Raw genomic sequence first — 14,014 nt, 5'->3', positions numbered from 1 at the left:
CAGTCATCAGGCGAGAGGTGGGGAACACCCTGGACAGGTTGCCAGTCCATCACAGGGCCACACAGAGGAGTACCTGGAAAGAACCCACACGTGCACGGGGAGAACATGCAAACTCCACACAGAAATGCCCCAGCTGGGAGTTGAACCTGGAACCCTCTCTGTGAGGTGATGGAGCTAAGCAGCACACAGCCGTGCAGGCCTCAACTAAACATAGTTTATGCAATTTCAGTTTCCGTTTCAATGGACAGAACGATGCGGTGAAACTTTCCTCCAAGCTGCAAGTTGAGCTCCTGAGCCAGGCAGTGCAAACACTCCCACTCCCGGCCACTAGGAGGCGGACGCCGAGAGTGTAGGATGTTTACACTTCCTGAAACTCAGAGGTCAAAGGGTAGGCTTACACTTTGCAACAGGTGAATCTAGTCTAATGTTGAAACACATTTACAACTTGAAAGTATATCTGCAGTGAAACACGTGGTTTGATTTTGAGAAGGACGTCAGTTCAACACGTCTGGGTTCCTTTTTGCACTATGAAAAAAAAACAATTAAAGGAGAGATGCAATGGGAATACTTTCAAGCTATCAACACTTTTCGTTGGCAACATTTGTGGAAAAGAAATATGTACTTCGGCCCATGATGATTTTTCACCAGGGGAGCCACAGAGAGATACTTTTATTGTTTTATCAGTTGCAAGACTTCCTGCATGTTAGAAGGAAAATAAACATACATTACTTTGAATAATAATTAGTACCCAATATCTCTGTCAGTTGAAGTGGGGCAGGCATCTGATTAGATTCCTCCAGGTCAGGTCGAATAACTACATTCTGAGAAGCTCTTAAAATGACCCCTGCACCACCTCCTTGGCGCGCTTGGAATTTAACTCGTTGTAATGTTACAAATCCTGCAGGCGAGGACATTTTTCCAACCCAGACTTTAGGTGAGCTCAGAGGCGTGCATGAGTCTTTGAGTGCACACGCATCATTCTGTAGCCCTAAACGTTTATCACAGAAAATCATTAAGGTTACACTTTATGGAAGGTGCTTTCAAAAAGATATATATATATATATTTAGAATCACGAAAAAACCTTGAGAGACTCTTTCCATGTGAAGCAGCTTTTGTGAGTTGCAAGTAAGGAATGCAGAGACTGTTTAGACAGAAACTGCAAGAAGCATAGCATGTTTTCATTCATGTATGATGGATGTGGGGGGTGGTAGAGGTCTGTAATATTAGAATGCTTCCTTCCTTCCTTCCTCCCTCCCTTACTTCCCTGTCTGTGGCCCTGTGGTGTATGTTACACCCACTTCCCCCGAAGCTCTCACTGAGTCGGGGAGAGGAGCAAACATGGAACAGCATGTTTCATCTCCCCTCTTTTCCTCCCTGTTGCCCTCACCTCTGATCCCTCACTTTCTCCCTCTTCCAATCCTGCTCCTCTTTCCCTTTATGCTTCTCACTCCATTCCTTCCTCTCCTCCCTTACACTTGTGAGGAAGTTGCTCCCCTCCACTGGGAACTGAAAGACCTGAATGGAAACAACTATCATAGCCAGCTGTTCCAGAGTGCTACACATTTACTCATCATCTCCATGATATACATACGTAGACTGACTCACTTATTGAGTCTGTGATTCAGACATGACTGTCACTTTAGGAGGCTGTCTTTTGATCATAGATACTGGCCACTATACATATGCTGCTGTGCTTTATGACCAAACATCTCCACTTTAGTCTCGTCTGTCCAAAAACACTGTTACAGAAGAGCTGCTCTGTCATGGATAACTGAGAAAAAAAAAAAAAGTTCCTTTAATGGAAAAATTGCACAGAAATGATTGAAACAAACAACTTGGAGCACAGCAAAACATCCGTTCTACCCCTTTAGATCCTGCAGGTCCTGCTGTACAGGGTTCTAGAAAATATTCAGCTCGATTGTCTTTGAACATTAAAGAACACTTACATGTACTGCAATATCAGCCATTGTTAGTTCCATAGATCCAGTTTTGCAGAAAAATAGGAGCAGTCAATACAGAACAGCTTTTTAATATAAAAGTGAAGCTGGTGTGTTGACGCACATTTTTTACTGTCAAATGGTTCCGGACAGCTTCGTCGGGAGACACACTTACTTTTCCTTTGAGCTTTCTGAACTCCTCTTACAGCTGTCTAGAGCTTGTCTTATGAAACCGTTCTTAGAATCAGCGGTCCCTATACTTACAGTTGTGTGAACTCGTAACATAGCGTGCAGCCTGTGAAATGTAGCGATGGTACTAGCAGTTGGCTGCTGCAAACATCCGACTGAAAGCCCCAGAACCTAACACCAGCTTCCAGTCAAGGATGTTTACAGTAGCCCTGACTGCCAACCAGCCCATGATGATGTGTGTGTGTGTGTGTGTGTGTGTGTGTGTGGGGGGGGGGGGGGGGGGGGGGGGCACAGACATCTCAGCAAGTAAATCAAGACTCTGCTATTAGTGATTTATACAGATAAAATCCCAGATGATCAAATACCACAGGTGTATTTCCTTAAATATTTTTTATGCCTTCTACATGTAAACCAGTACTAACATCTTAAAGTCATACAAGCACAGAGTACAGGGAGGCCCACCTTGTGCATAAGAGGCTTAATCCATCATCACACAGTACGGGAGGAATTATATTCAAGCTCTCCTTAGCAGATCTTTATCTGCACCGTTCTTCTTTAAGATCAAAAATTATTTAGGATTTATTGGCTACATTATGATGATTGGCACAAGCTGCAGAAAAGTCTTGTGCGAGAAGTGCAGTAAGTCAGCCAGTGTCACAACCTGTGTTGCTCCTGTCATGAATTACAGGAAATGACGACATTTTGTTTGTCTCTGGAGAAAACTTTGGAGCGATGATGGAGGCAAAAATTGACGATATAGATATAAACTGACGATAAGGAGGAGGCTGACAGAAGGCAACACCTATGGCCTCTTTTTCCATTTGTCACAGATCAATGCAGCTGGGTTCCAGATCAAGTGAACAAAGTGGGAAAAAAAAAAACAGATGAAAGACATTTCCACCTGTCAGTCTTTAAATGAACCCATATTCACACCATATTCATGTCTGTGAATGCTAAAACTGCACATTAGTTAAAGGCTAATTAGATGCACACATTAGCTTATTGAGTTGCTGTCAGGGGGCAGTCTAAAACAGGGATGTGCAAATGCGGTCCTCGCTAGTGTTCTCCATTTTGGTAGCAACTCTGCAAACATTACATTAGATCATTTTACAGAGAGTTTACCAGGACATGCCTGAGAATGAGCTGACAGCACAGCACCCGCTGCTAAATGACACAGAAAACTACTTTCAGCTTTCTGGTCTATACAACCAAGCATTTCCAGACTGAATTTTGGATTAAGAAGGGTTACTGATGTTTGAGGTTTCTGCTCCTTTCTGTCTGAAAGGATGTATGAAAAAGTTAGCAAGCTAGACTAACACTTCTTATGCTAGCAAGCTAAAAGTTGTCTTGTGCTTTTCGAAAACATTGAATCGAGCAAAGAGCAAGACTTTGGGGCACAACGGAGTCATGACTTGATTTTTCTGATGCCAAAAAGAGGAAAGTATTTAAAAACACTAGATGATAGCTCAGCACACCCCAGGTCTGCACAGTAACCTTCACATATTCTGCAGCTTTCACTCTCTAGTTTCCCAGAACACGCTCAGGCTGAGGCTAAGCAGCGACCTGTATAGTTAATGGATTCCACTATGTTTTCTTTCGCTTGCTTTGTTGTCCAATAAGCATTGTATCAGCATGTGACATTCCACAACCTTACAAACTCCAAACCCACATACACACACACACATTTACAATGTCAACACAAATTGCCCTTTTCTGTTTAGCCATTATACACACTCCCACAGCTCAGCATACCTACACACACAAACATACACAAATCTAATTACTTCTTCACACGCAAATGAATGTGGAGGACTCCCACAGTGCCTCGTCTGACCCTCTTCCCCCAAACCAAACGCTCCCTTCCTGTTTCTTCCTCCATATATATACACACACAAAAGATACCATAGCAGTCTTGGTAACTAGCAGTGTGTGCCAGTCTTGACCACACAGCACAGTGAGTCTGTAGGAGTGTGCATGGCTTTGAGAGGTTGAAAATGAATGGGCCTCTGTGTGAGAAAGAGATGGGTGTATATGACTGATACAGCTCGAGAGCATGCAATCACATGTGTGTCCTGTGCTGAGATAAAGACAGTAAGGCTTTTTCTGCCCTGTCCACAAGCCCCTCCCTTTCATTAACAAAGATCTTAAGTGTCAAGCAACTGTAGAACGGCCAAGTCTTTTTAAACCAGTGTGTACTAAAACTCATTTAAAGGTGAACTGTAAAGCCTCTTGATGATTCTGACATTTGATTCTACACAGGACCAGACATTACTGTTCTGCTGTAGCCATTTATATGTAAAGCAAAAAGCAAAAAGATCTGGCTGGTAAGTTTGGACATATTCAGTGCGGTTACTTGCGGGCCAATGGATCGGATTAATGGCTAAATTACAATAAGATTGAGCTATTCAGCTCATGTAACAAGCTTAATCTGACAAGAAATCGAATCGGATCGGGTTACTTGCGATCGAATTAAGACCCCGAGATAACTCGATCCAAACGTACACCAAAACGTGCATGTAGACGGCAGTGGATTGGATCGAGCGTTCTGCGCATGCTCGAGATCTTTTCCCGCGATCGTCAGCCGGAAGTCGAAGGAGACGATATTACTGTTGTTTGTCGCCGCCGCCTGAAAGAAATAAACAACACGATGGAGAATACGCCGTTGTGCATCGCGTTTGTGCCATAACCAACTCATCACAAACGTAGAGGGACGCAGCTTCATCTTGCTCTTCGTTCGCCATCTTTGTTGAATGTTAGTTTTGTTGTCGTTGGTGGTGAAGACGTCAACCAGAAGTGGCTCTATTAGCGATAGTTGAAATGGGAACAGCGTCACCTATCATACCGGGGTATGACATGCTTTGTGCCAGTGATCCGTTCATTCACCGCCATATATCCAAGGATAATTACCCTCAGATAGGGAGCATAACCCAACTATAGCTATAATCGAGTTAATTTCATCATCTAGACCCACTGAGTGTTGCTGAGCAGGTTAAAAAGATTTTGATGTTGTAGTTGAGCATTTTCTTGTCAGTGTCGTGGATGCCGTGGACACTGAGGCGTGTACTCGTGTGTCCACTTTAAAATCTTAAATACACGGACACATTCTACACACACGTCTCGGTCAACACAACAGTGACCTCCTGACAGCATGGAGTCACTTCGCAAGAATGGGAAGTGAAATACAGCTCAAACATTCTGGACAAAGGCACAGTGCACAAAACAAGTGTTCAGCTTACTTCTCAGGCACCTGTGCAGTTGAAATGCTGCCTCAACTGTTGGGATTGTTCTTGGCCTGGAGGCCATGGTTGGAAATGTATGTTTTGTGGACACCATCAATTAGATTACATGACAAGTAAGAATGTCCACTCTGTTTAACAGTGTAATTCTGCACGTGTTTACACACATTTCTGAATTCCCACAGCCAAGCTTGTGCTTAAACCCTTCAAAACTGTCATTCTGTGCCGTTTGTTTGCATGTGCATTAACAATATTCTTATAAGTGATGAGTTCAGGTCACTCATAGCAACAACATATGACACGCCAAGTCTTTATAAAGATGAAGAGTAATGCAGGAGCTCTATCTTGAGTTGAATACTAGTATCAGCACGCCAACTGGTAGAGATGTTTTTGTATTTTTTAACAAAAAAATGGAAAATAGGAAAGAGACGGAATGTGACGTAACTCAGGCCTGTCCTCGTGAGATATCTGAACTATAGAAACAATCAATATTTTTCTCATTTTTAGACCCGACCAGACAATTTACAGTGTCTTCTCTTGTTTACAGTCTTTGTGCTAAGCTATGCTAACAGGCTGCCGGCATTCAGCACCCTCCCGTGATCCAAACCACCCAAGCTTGAAACAACCTTTGCGCACAAAATGAAGCTTTTTCCAGGGATGCGACAGCCGGGAAGACTGTGATTGGCCAGCGGTTTGTGCATTTTGCAAGAAGAGAAGAACTGTGCGGAAAACAGTTAGTTACTGTACTCTCATCCAATATAACGTGCTTGAACGTTGAGTTTAATCTGTTCACATATTTCCATTTTCATGGCAGCACAAAGCTGGTCTCAAAAGCAGCACCAACAGGCTGCTGTGAACGTTGCCGTCTGAACCAGGTTGATGGGTGCTATGGAACTTGATCCCTGTGGTATTTTGCCCAAAGCATGTCACAGATATTTTATTAAGACTTCAAAAAAAAATCTTGTCAACTTGTGGCAAAAAAAAATAAAAAATCTCAGTTAAAAGACACTTTGAAGTAGGAATCTCTTCTTCACAGATTCAACACTACACATTGTTAAGCTCTAGTTATATAACTGATGGTGCTTTCACAGTACGTCTGCTTTCTAGAATGTCGCAGTTCCTGTCCATGTCCACTCTCCTGTGTCTTTTCAGAGAAGAACGAGATGCTCACATGCAATTATGCTTGTGTGTGTATGGACTTTTGGGCGCTACTCACTCTGTTACTCTCTTTCAGTCAGGTCACTTGGGGAACAAAGCAAACTTTATCAGCACATTGCAATCCTGCATTCCCCAGATTCTTAGCACTTGGCAACCGGCTAACACACAGAGCGCAGAGGGAGAGAAGAGGAGGAGGAAGGCGAGCGGAAGACAGAGGAGGGAGGAGGAAGGCAGGGCAAATAAAGGCAGGTGTACACACAAACTTGTAGAGTTTCTTCACAGTGTCTGCTGCAGGTTTGAATGCAATCTGTGGCGGTGCCACACAGGCTGGCAGCACAACCGTCTGCAAGAACACAAGTGTGTGTGTGAGGGGATTTCTGGGTGAAAAGTGCCCCGTTCCAAACTTACAGGACACATCAACAAATATTTATCAAATAGAATAAACTATATATCTTGTTCAATAAACAGACTAACTTTTTGGAGAAAATAGGTAGGATGATTTTTAACATTTTAAATAGAATATTCTTTTTAAATGGCTTTTTTTAGTAATACTTCATGTATTAGTAATGAGTGAATTGTAACTAGCACCACGCTGTTTCCTTCTCTACTGTACGCTGAGAAATTAAAAAATCTATCCAACAGCTCCCATCTTATCAGTAAAAGCATACACCTGGAAGTGCATGACATGGGGGCACTTTTTCAGTTTGGTTTTCATGCAATCCACCCAGCAGCCCCTGCTTTGATAAAATCTAAACTTTTGACTCTGCTCACGACCAAAACAACTGTGGCATTTTAGCTGGACCGAATCCTTGTAAGTGGAAGGGGGGAAAAGAAAAGGTATCCGAGTCATGACCTTCAGTGGCTTGGAAACTGGAAATTAGACGGAGACTTCAAGCTTCCTTTAGTAGCTTTTTATTAGCTCTATACAAGCAGTGTGGCAATCACATGGTGTATGAAAAGGACATCACAAGAAGAAACCCTCATATTAAATGTCTCTCCCTGAAATAATTGAGAAATTGGCCATTTTGTTGAAATGTTGTCATTCTGTGCAAATTAAATTTGAACATGACGACTCCCCAGAGGTGAAGCCAAACAATCTCAATCAACTTCAGATCTCATTGCAGCACAGTTTATAAATCAAATTAACTACATTTTCCACAAATATATTCTACCCCATGAAGTACTAAGTCAATACCTCTTGCAATACTCTTCTAGGAGGTCACCCAGCATCCGCAGTGAAACCCCTACTGATAGTCCAGGGCACGTCTTTCATTGAGCTCCACTGGCTACCCACAGCCATTAAAAACATCTTCATGTCACTGGTCTGCACCCAGCTACCTAAACTCAGTCATACTGCCTCATGCTCCATCTTATCCAACTCGCTCCTCTCAGGAACGGTTTCTGGTACTGCTGTCTGAGCAGTGACTGTGCCGCCATCAAAGGCAGAATAAGTTCATCTCTCTTACGTTTGACTTGATTTGAGCGCTGTTTTATAATATTTGTCTCCACTTCTCAAATCAAATCGACTCGCACTGCTTTCCGTTAAACCATGCTCATCACGCACGCTATCCACTGGACATGATCGACTTGATGTGAAGGCCTGTACGTACTCTGCAAGAACAAAGCAGTTTGTTCTTGTTCTTGAGGTGGCAAGAACAAGAACAAAGAAAGTTAGTTCTGGCCAGGACATGTCATGCTTCACAAGAAACTCAAGTGCACGACTCCTGGGAAGTCCTCGTAGGGCCCTCCCACTGCAGGACACGTCACGCACTCAAAGCATTGTGGGAATCTGGCAGAAACAATAATACAGCGACAGCACGGTGACAATGGCATAGATGGCAGTTTTTGAGGTGATCAAGGAGTTGATCAATTTGTTGTTACTATTAGAGATTGCCGAGGAGGTGGGAAAAAAGAGTCAAAGTAGGTGGTAAGTTTTCACAAATGTGGAGCATGTACAGGCCTTTTTGGTGCATGAAAGCTGTATGCACGGACTCCCTTCTGTGACCCTCGACTTCAGCGAAGTGCCCAAGCTGTCAGCCCCACCTCTGGATACCCAACTCTTCTACCTTCCTCTTTCCTTCAGTGGAAGCATGTGAGTTCAGAGTGGGAGCGCCTTAGTGTTTCAATTTAAAGTCCTAACAAGGATTTGACTCAAAAGATGTCGAGAGCTTTTCTTGGACCGTTACAGTGGGCCATTATAGACCATTATCTTATATTATTCACAAATCAGTGAAGAAGACAATCTTAAGCAACCTTTACTCTCTGTAATATGTAGTTAAGATACTTAGATAAAGTAATCACAGTGGTTACATTTCTTTTTGCATGAATTATCTGCAACATTTTACATTCCAAAAGTAACTTTATCATTAATGAAAAGTAGAAACATTAATCAACATTCAGCTCCCGGTTGGGGCCTTTCTGTGTGGAGCGTAAATGTTCTCTCTAGGCATTCCGACCGATGGATTAAGCGGCTATAGAAAATGGAAAATGGATTTATCAACATTACGACATTTTAAATGTCTGTTCATGGTCTTCAACTACAGAATTATTTTGACGTGAAATTATGCACAACATAGCTCACCTTACAGATACAAAATATAGGTTCAGCATTCAACATCTGTATCGGTCAAAAGGACGGCTCACATGTGGATCTGTGAACTAAAGAGTCCCCGGCATGTTGCCTTTTTCACCATGCTACCCTGCTAAGCAAGCTAAGCTAATGTAAAGACATGACAATGACATCAATATTCTCAATACAGATTTAGAAGAGAAGTTCTGCTCAGAGAAGAAACTTTACTGAAGGTACAATATTGTGATGGCAAGCTGCTGAACGGAGGAAAAAGTGGGATAGATTTTATAAAAATGATTGCATTGCAAATGTTCCTCGTGCATGGCAAAGGCTAGCTAGCCGTTTTCACACGCTTTTCAGAAATTTCACAGAAACATTTTGGAGGAGCAGCATGTGACAATGCCAAAGTTCACAATACTCACTCTGCTCCCTAATAAAATCCACCGAAGATGTGCATGCTAGTGAAAGCTGCTGCTTCAAAACCTTTTCTGCTGACGTGTATGTTGACTTTCAGTATTATTCAGTTTACATGGGATATTAATAAGCAAAAAAAAAAATCTTAAAGGAGCCAAATCGGCCATTCCTGGAAAAACAAAACTCAGCAACTTCAGCAGTGAACTTTCTGCGCAATGCACTGCCTCTTGTGTGCTTAACAGACCCTCCCTTTGCACCCTCCCGACTCCCTCCCTCATATTTCCAGCTGTGGGAGCGCATCACCGGCACAGAATCCGTCACTGTGAAATGTATGTGTGAACAACAACTGGAAAAAGTCCAGACTCATTTGTCAGTACGAAATCCCCGGTGTTGCTCTGCAAAGAGCTGATGTAAAGAGTCAGATCTGTGTCCAGTAAATCTGAGTTCCCAGATATCACACCAACGCTTCAAAGTTGCCACAGAGGGAACCTTTAAAGTGTGGCAGCCGCTATGTCTGTGTTCTTTCATCCAGTCAAGGAGGCACTTCCACAAGTGCTCCACACAATGAAAAAGCCTCAGCAGGGCAGGCGCACCATTAAAGGTACAGTAAATCAAGGACCCGGGCATTTCAGATGACCTCTAGCTGTGTTATGTGCCAAAGAGAACCTTTGAAGTACGGCAGCTTCTCTTGTTTCATCGCCTACGAGTTTAAGGTACTAAGTATTCTGCTGCTCTCGGTTCGTTTTACATATCATGATTCTGGTTCCCACAAGTCAAACTATTTTCTGTTCCTTTTTATTTTCATTCAGGGGTAAGTCACTGTCTTGCTGCTAAAGGTCAACTTCTTTGAGCTCAAACCAATCCAATCTATCAATCCCTCACTTTCTCTACTCTGAAATGGAAATAGTCTGCGACCTACTTGAATAAGTAAGAGGTTTACGTGACTAAAATTATTGGCGCTTTTTGGACTAAACTGATCTTAGCAACTAAGTTTATCAATACAATACAAAGTGAAATAGATTTTAGGGCACTGGAGCTATTGAATGACAATGCATCGCTTTATGAATTAAATGATCAAATTATTGTATTCTTACTGAGAACAACTGGATCTTTGTCATCTACCATGCAAAACAAGAAACTGAGGGTTCTACATTCATGAATCAATATAAACTGTAACATTATTAAAAGCTCATTTCAGATCTTAGAATAATTTCCATTTATAATAACCTTACGAGGTGCTTATTAATTTGTAGGTAAAATGCAGCTCTATAGAGGCCTGACGCTAACCGAGGGCCTCTAATTTACCCAAAAAACAATCAATTAAACTCATTCAACAATTACAGCACTATCAATTTTGGAAGCAAATACTAACCCACAAATTTTCCCAGGTTAAAAAAGAAAATTCCCAAAAGAATTGTTGTTTTTCCAGGCCTACCAGCACACATCTTAAAGGCTTTAAAGAGACGAGATGCTTCAACCATTCTGAGTTAAAAGTCTAAAGGAGTGAAAATTGACCAAAAAACAAAAACTCTGATTTGAAGACATGGTGTTAATCAACATCAGTCAACAAAATGAACACGAGGAATCATCAGGCATAATGATATTTTTCCTATCTCATAAATGCAATCTCACACAAAGGATGCCTTCATAGGCCAGACAACATATAGAGGCAGACACACCGTAACCAGCCCCAGCAACCACAGTGAACACTCCTGACACTGGAGCTTACAGTAATTGGTGACTGAGTACCTGGATTCCTTGACTGTTGAGCTGAAACCTCCATTTAGCTAGTTACTGCTCAGTTTTGTGGATTTTACATTTACAGGTTTCCTTCCGCAGCGGTGACGTCAAATGACTTTCCACCGTTAAGCCAGGCACCCAGAAGCTAAAGCGTTTAACACAGAAACATTCCCGGTGAACATTACCATTCCCGAGTCACTACACCCACTTATACAGCTCTCCATGGAATCAGAATCCAACTTAAACAAGCGTCTTCATTATCAGACGCCTGCCATTAGCCACATCCTTCCCACAGCAGTGTGCGAGTCTATCCATTCTTCATCTGATAGCACAGTCCTTCTCTCTTTAACGGCCTCACTTCCTGCTTGGTTCTCCCTCTCTGTCAAGTTGACCTTATACATCTGTCTCAGTCAGCAGTTTAAAAGACTCCCGGATATTCCGATCAGGGTCCTGAATACTTACAGAGCCTGTGGCCCGTGAAACCAGAACTCTTATCATTAACGCCGTTGACTCGTTAAGCACAAAAAAGTCGAGTTAATGTTCCTCAACACCCTTGGATGAAGACCACCAGACGCCAGCTGCACACTTGAGAATGAACCCGTTTTCTATAATTGGCATTACAAACAAGCTACGGCGCATGCATTTATTTATTTTAGTGACCATTATCTGCTATCTTAAGCGTAGAGAACTTGCTCAACTTTTCAGGAAAATGTATTTTGGTATTGAAAGAAGGTGTCGACAACTCTTGTGTGCATTATTTACAAAACCAGAGCCAAGGATTGGTCAGTTTTGTTAGCTTAGCTTAACAAATTTTCTCCGTCTAAAGATCACAAAGCACAGTCAGCAACTACTCTTTTGTGAGCGTAATAATTCAAAGTGAATGTTTAGGCTGTTTAGGTTGTCAATACTTTCAGAAAATTCTTTCTGCTGTTTTGTCAAGACCCCTTGCCATAGTAATTCAACGAAGAGGAAGACCTTAAGCATCAGTTTTCAATGTGGAAGCGACGTGGTGCATTTCAGCATCATTAAACCAATAAGCGGGCTGTAGTTGTATGGTGTTGTATCTCAAACTTAACCACATTTTTTTCCCCTAAACCTAGCCCTGTAGTTTCAGTTCCAAAGCCTGACGAAGTAGTTTCAGCATCATCACCAGGAAATTAACAGTTCATATAAATACAAACATTAATTCATTAAGATCAGACTTATTGTCATGTAGATACAGGAAATACACTAAATTACTCCTAAATATTTAACCCGTCCAAGTTGGCACCTGTTGGCTCACACACACACACACACATGCACAGGGTCACACACTCATGCAGACAGATGCCATATACACTGGAGCGGTGGGCAGCCATTCAAAGTGCCCGGGGGTACGGTGCCTTGCTCAACGGCACCTCGGCCGTGGCAAGGAGGTGGGCTGCCAGCCCTTCAGCTGTCAGTTCACCAATCTGTGAGCAGTGAGAGTGGGAATCAAACCGTCAACCTTCTGGTTATTGGCAGCCCACTCGAACCAGAAGTAAAAAGGATCAGAAAGCAAAGAAGTGAGCACTAAGCCATCGCAAACTGGTCTCACATTGGGCTCTTTTACGAGGACCTGGTCGCTTGTTCGGGAGTAAACAATCCAGAACTATGCTTTGTGCATTTTCTATCAGCGTCTAACGATCACAGTGTCGAAGCACATCTTTGTACATCTCTGACACAACTGGACTTTATGGCTTCCCCTGGGAATGAAGACAAGTTTGATACTTAACATACCGACATTAAAGTTGTATTAACATTTTTCCTAAGTAGTATTGCATTTCTTTAAATCAGCTCTGTTTAAAGTGATTTTACTGTCTTCATTTCTGATCAGTCCAAACTAGTAATATTCCACAAAAAAAAGGCATCCATTTTAGCTGTAGTAAAAAGCAAAGCAGTACGAATACAGATGAAGCTTTTACCCAGAACCTGCTTTACCTTAAACTGGATATTAAACTAGGGTTTGAAGGAAACCACTTTATTTACCATGTTATATCATTGTTTTAATATATCAGTGTAAAAAAAATATATATATTCTTTTTGTCTGAGCTTGATTCAACCCCAACTCTTCAGTATTTTCTTTGTATTTCTTAGAATAATTATATGAAAAACGGAATGGGGTTTGGCTTCCTCCCTTGTTTCCACTCCAATCATGAGTTTGACTCTAGATCCCCTGTCCTATTGCGGGATGGGCCCAGAATTCAGGAAGTGGCTCCTGGTGTCTCCATGGCAACCCTGAGGTCAGCCCAGCGAGGCCGGAGACCCCTCCTCAAACAACAAAGAGCTTAGAGGCCTAGATCAACATAAACAACCTGGCTTACACACTCATACAACCTAACAAACTTACATTTAATGCACAAAAGCAGGCGCACTCACAAGGACATAAGCTGCACTCAGCTAACTAAAGCATTTCCTGTGCAATCTCCATGGAAACAACGCATTTATTCGGAATACATCATGTAAACTACAGGAAAACATCTTCTAACAGTTCTGGTGCTACAAAACGTCTCTGACTCTGTTACTAACTGCTAACACTTCATACTGGGTTCATCAATATCATAATCAGTGAAACATTTAAACTAAACCAAATCTCTGTGTGAGAGATCTTAATGGACAGAAATACTGTCTGACAGAACAATTAGCAACTGAGGTGTGGGTGATTTTTTTTTGTCAGAATCTGCAAGCTGCATGGATTTTGGTGTTTTGGCATATTCTCACCACTTACCCGCGGGACAGTTACACTGCTGGA

At 42.2% G+C, this 14,014-nt stretch overlaps 1 protein-coding gene across 3 annotated transcripts in view; it reads right to left on the bottom strand.

Moving 5' to 3' along the window:
* LOC140313410 (uncharacterized) overlaps positions 1-14,014 on the bottom strand; it is a 435,793-nt gene that overhangs the window by 31,216 nt on the left and 390,563 nt on the right. The gene's annotated exons all lie outside the window — the stretch shown is intronic.

The sequence above is a fragment of the Leuresthes tenuis genome, unplaced genomic scaffold, assembly GCF_036924035.1.
Source record: "Leuresthes tenuis unplaced genomic scaffold, fLeuTen1.0.hap1 SCAF_8, whole genome shotgun sequence".
NCBI classification, from domain to species: domain Eukaryota; kingdom Metazoa; phylum Chordata; class Actinopteri; order Atheriniformes; family Atherinopsidae; genus Leuresthes; species Leuresthes tenuis.
This window is presented reverse-complemented; position numbering and strand designations above follow the sequence as displayed.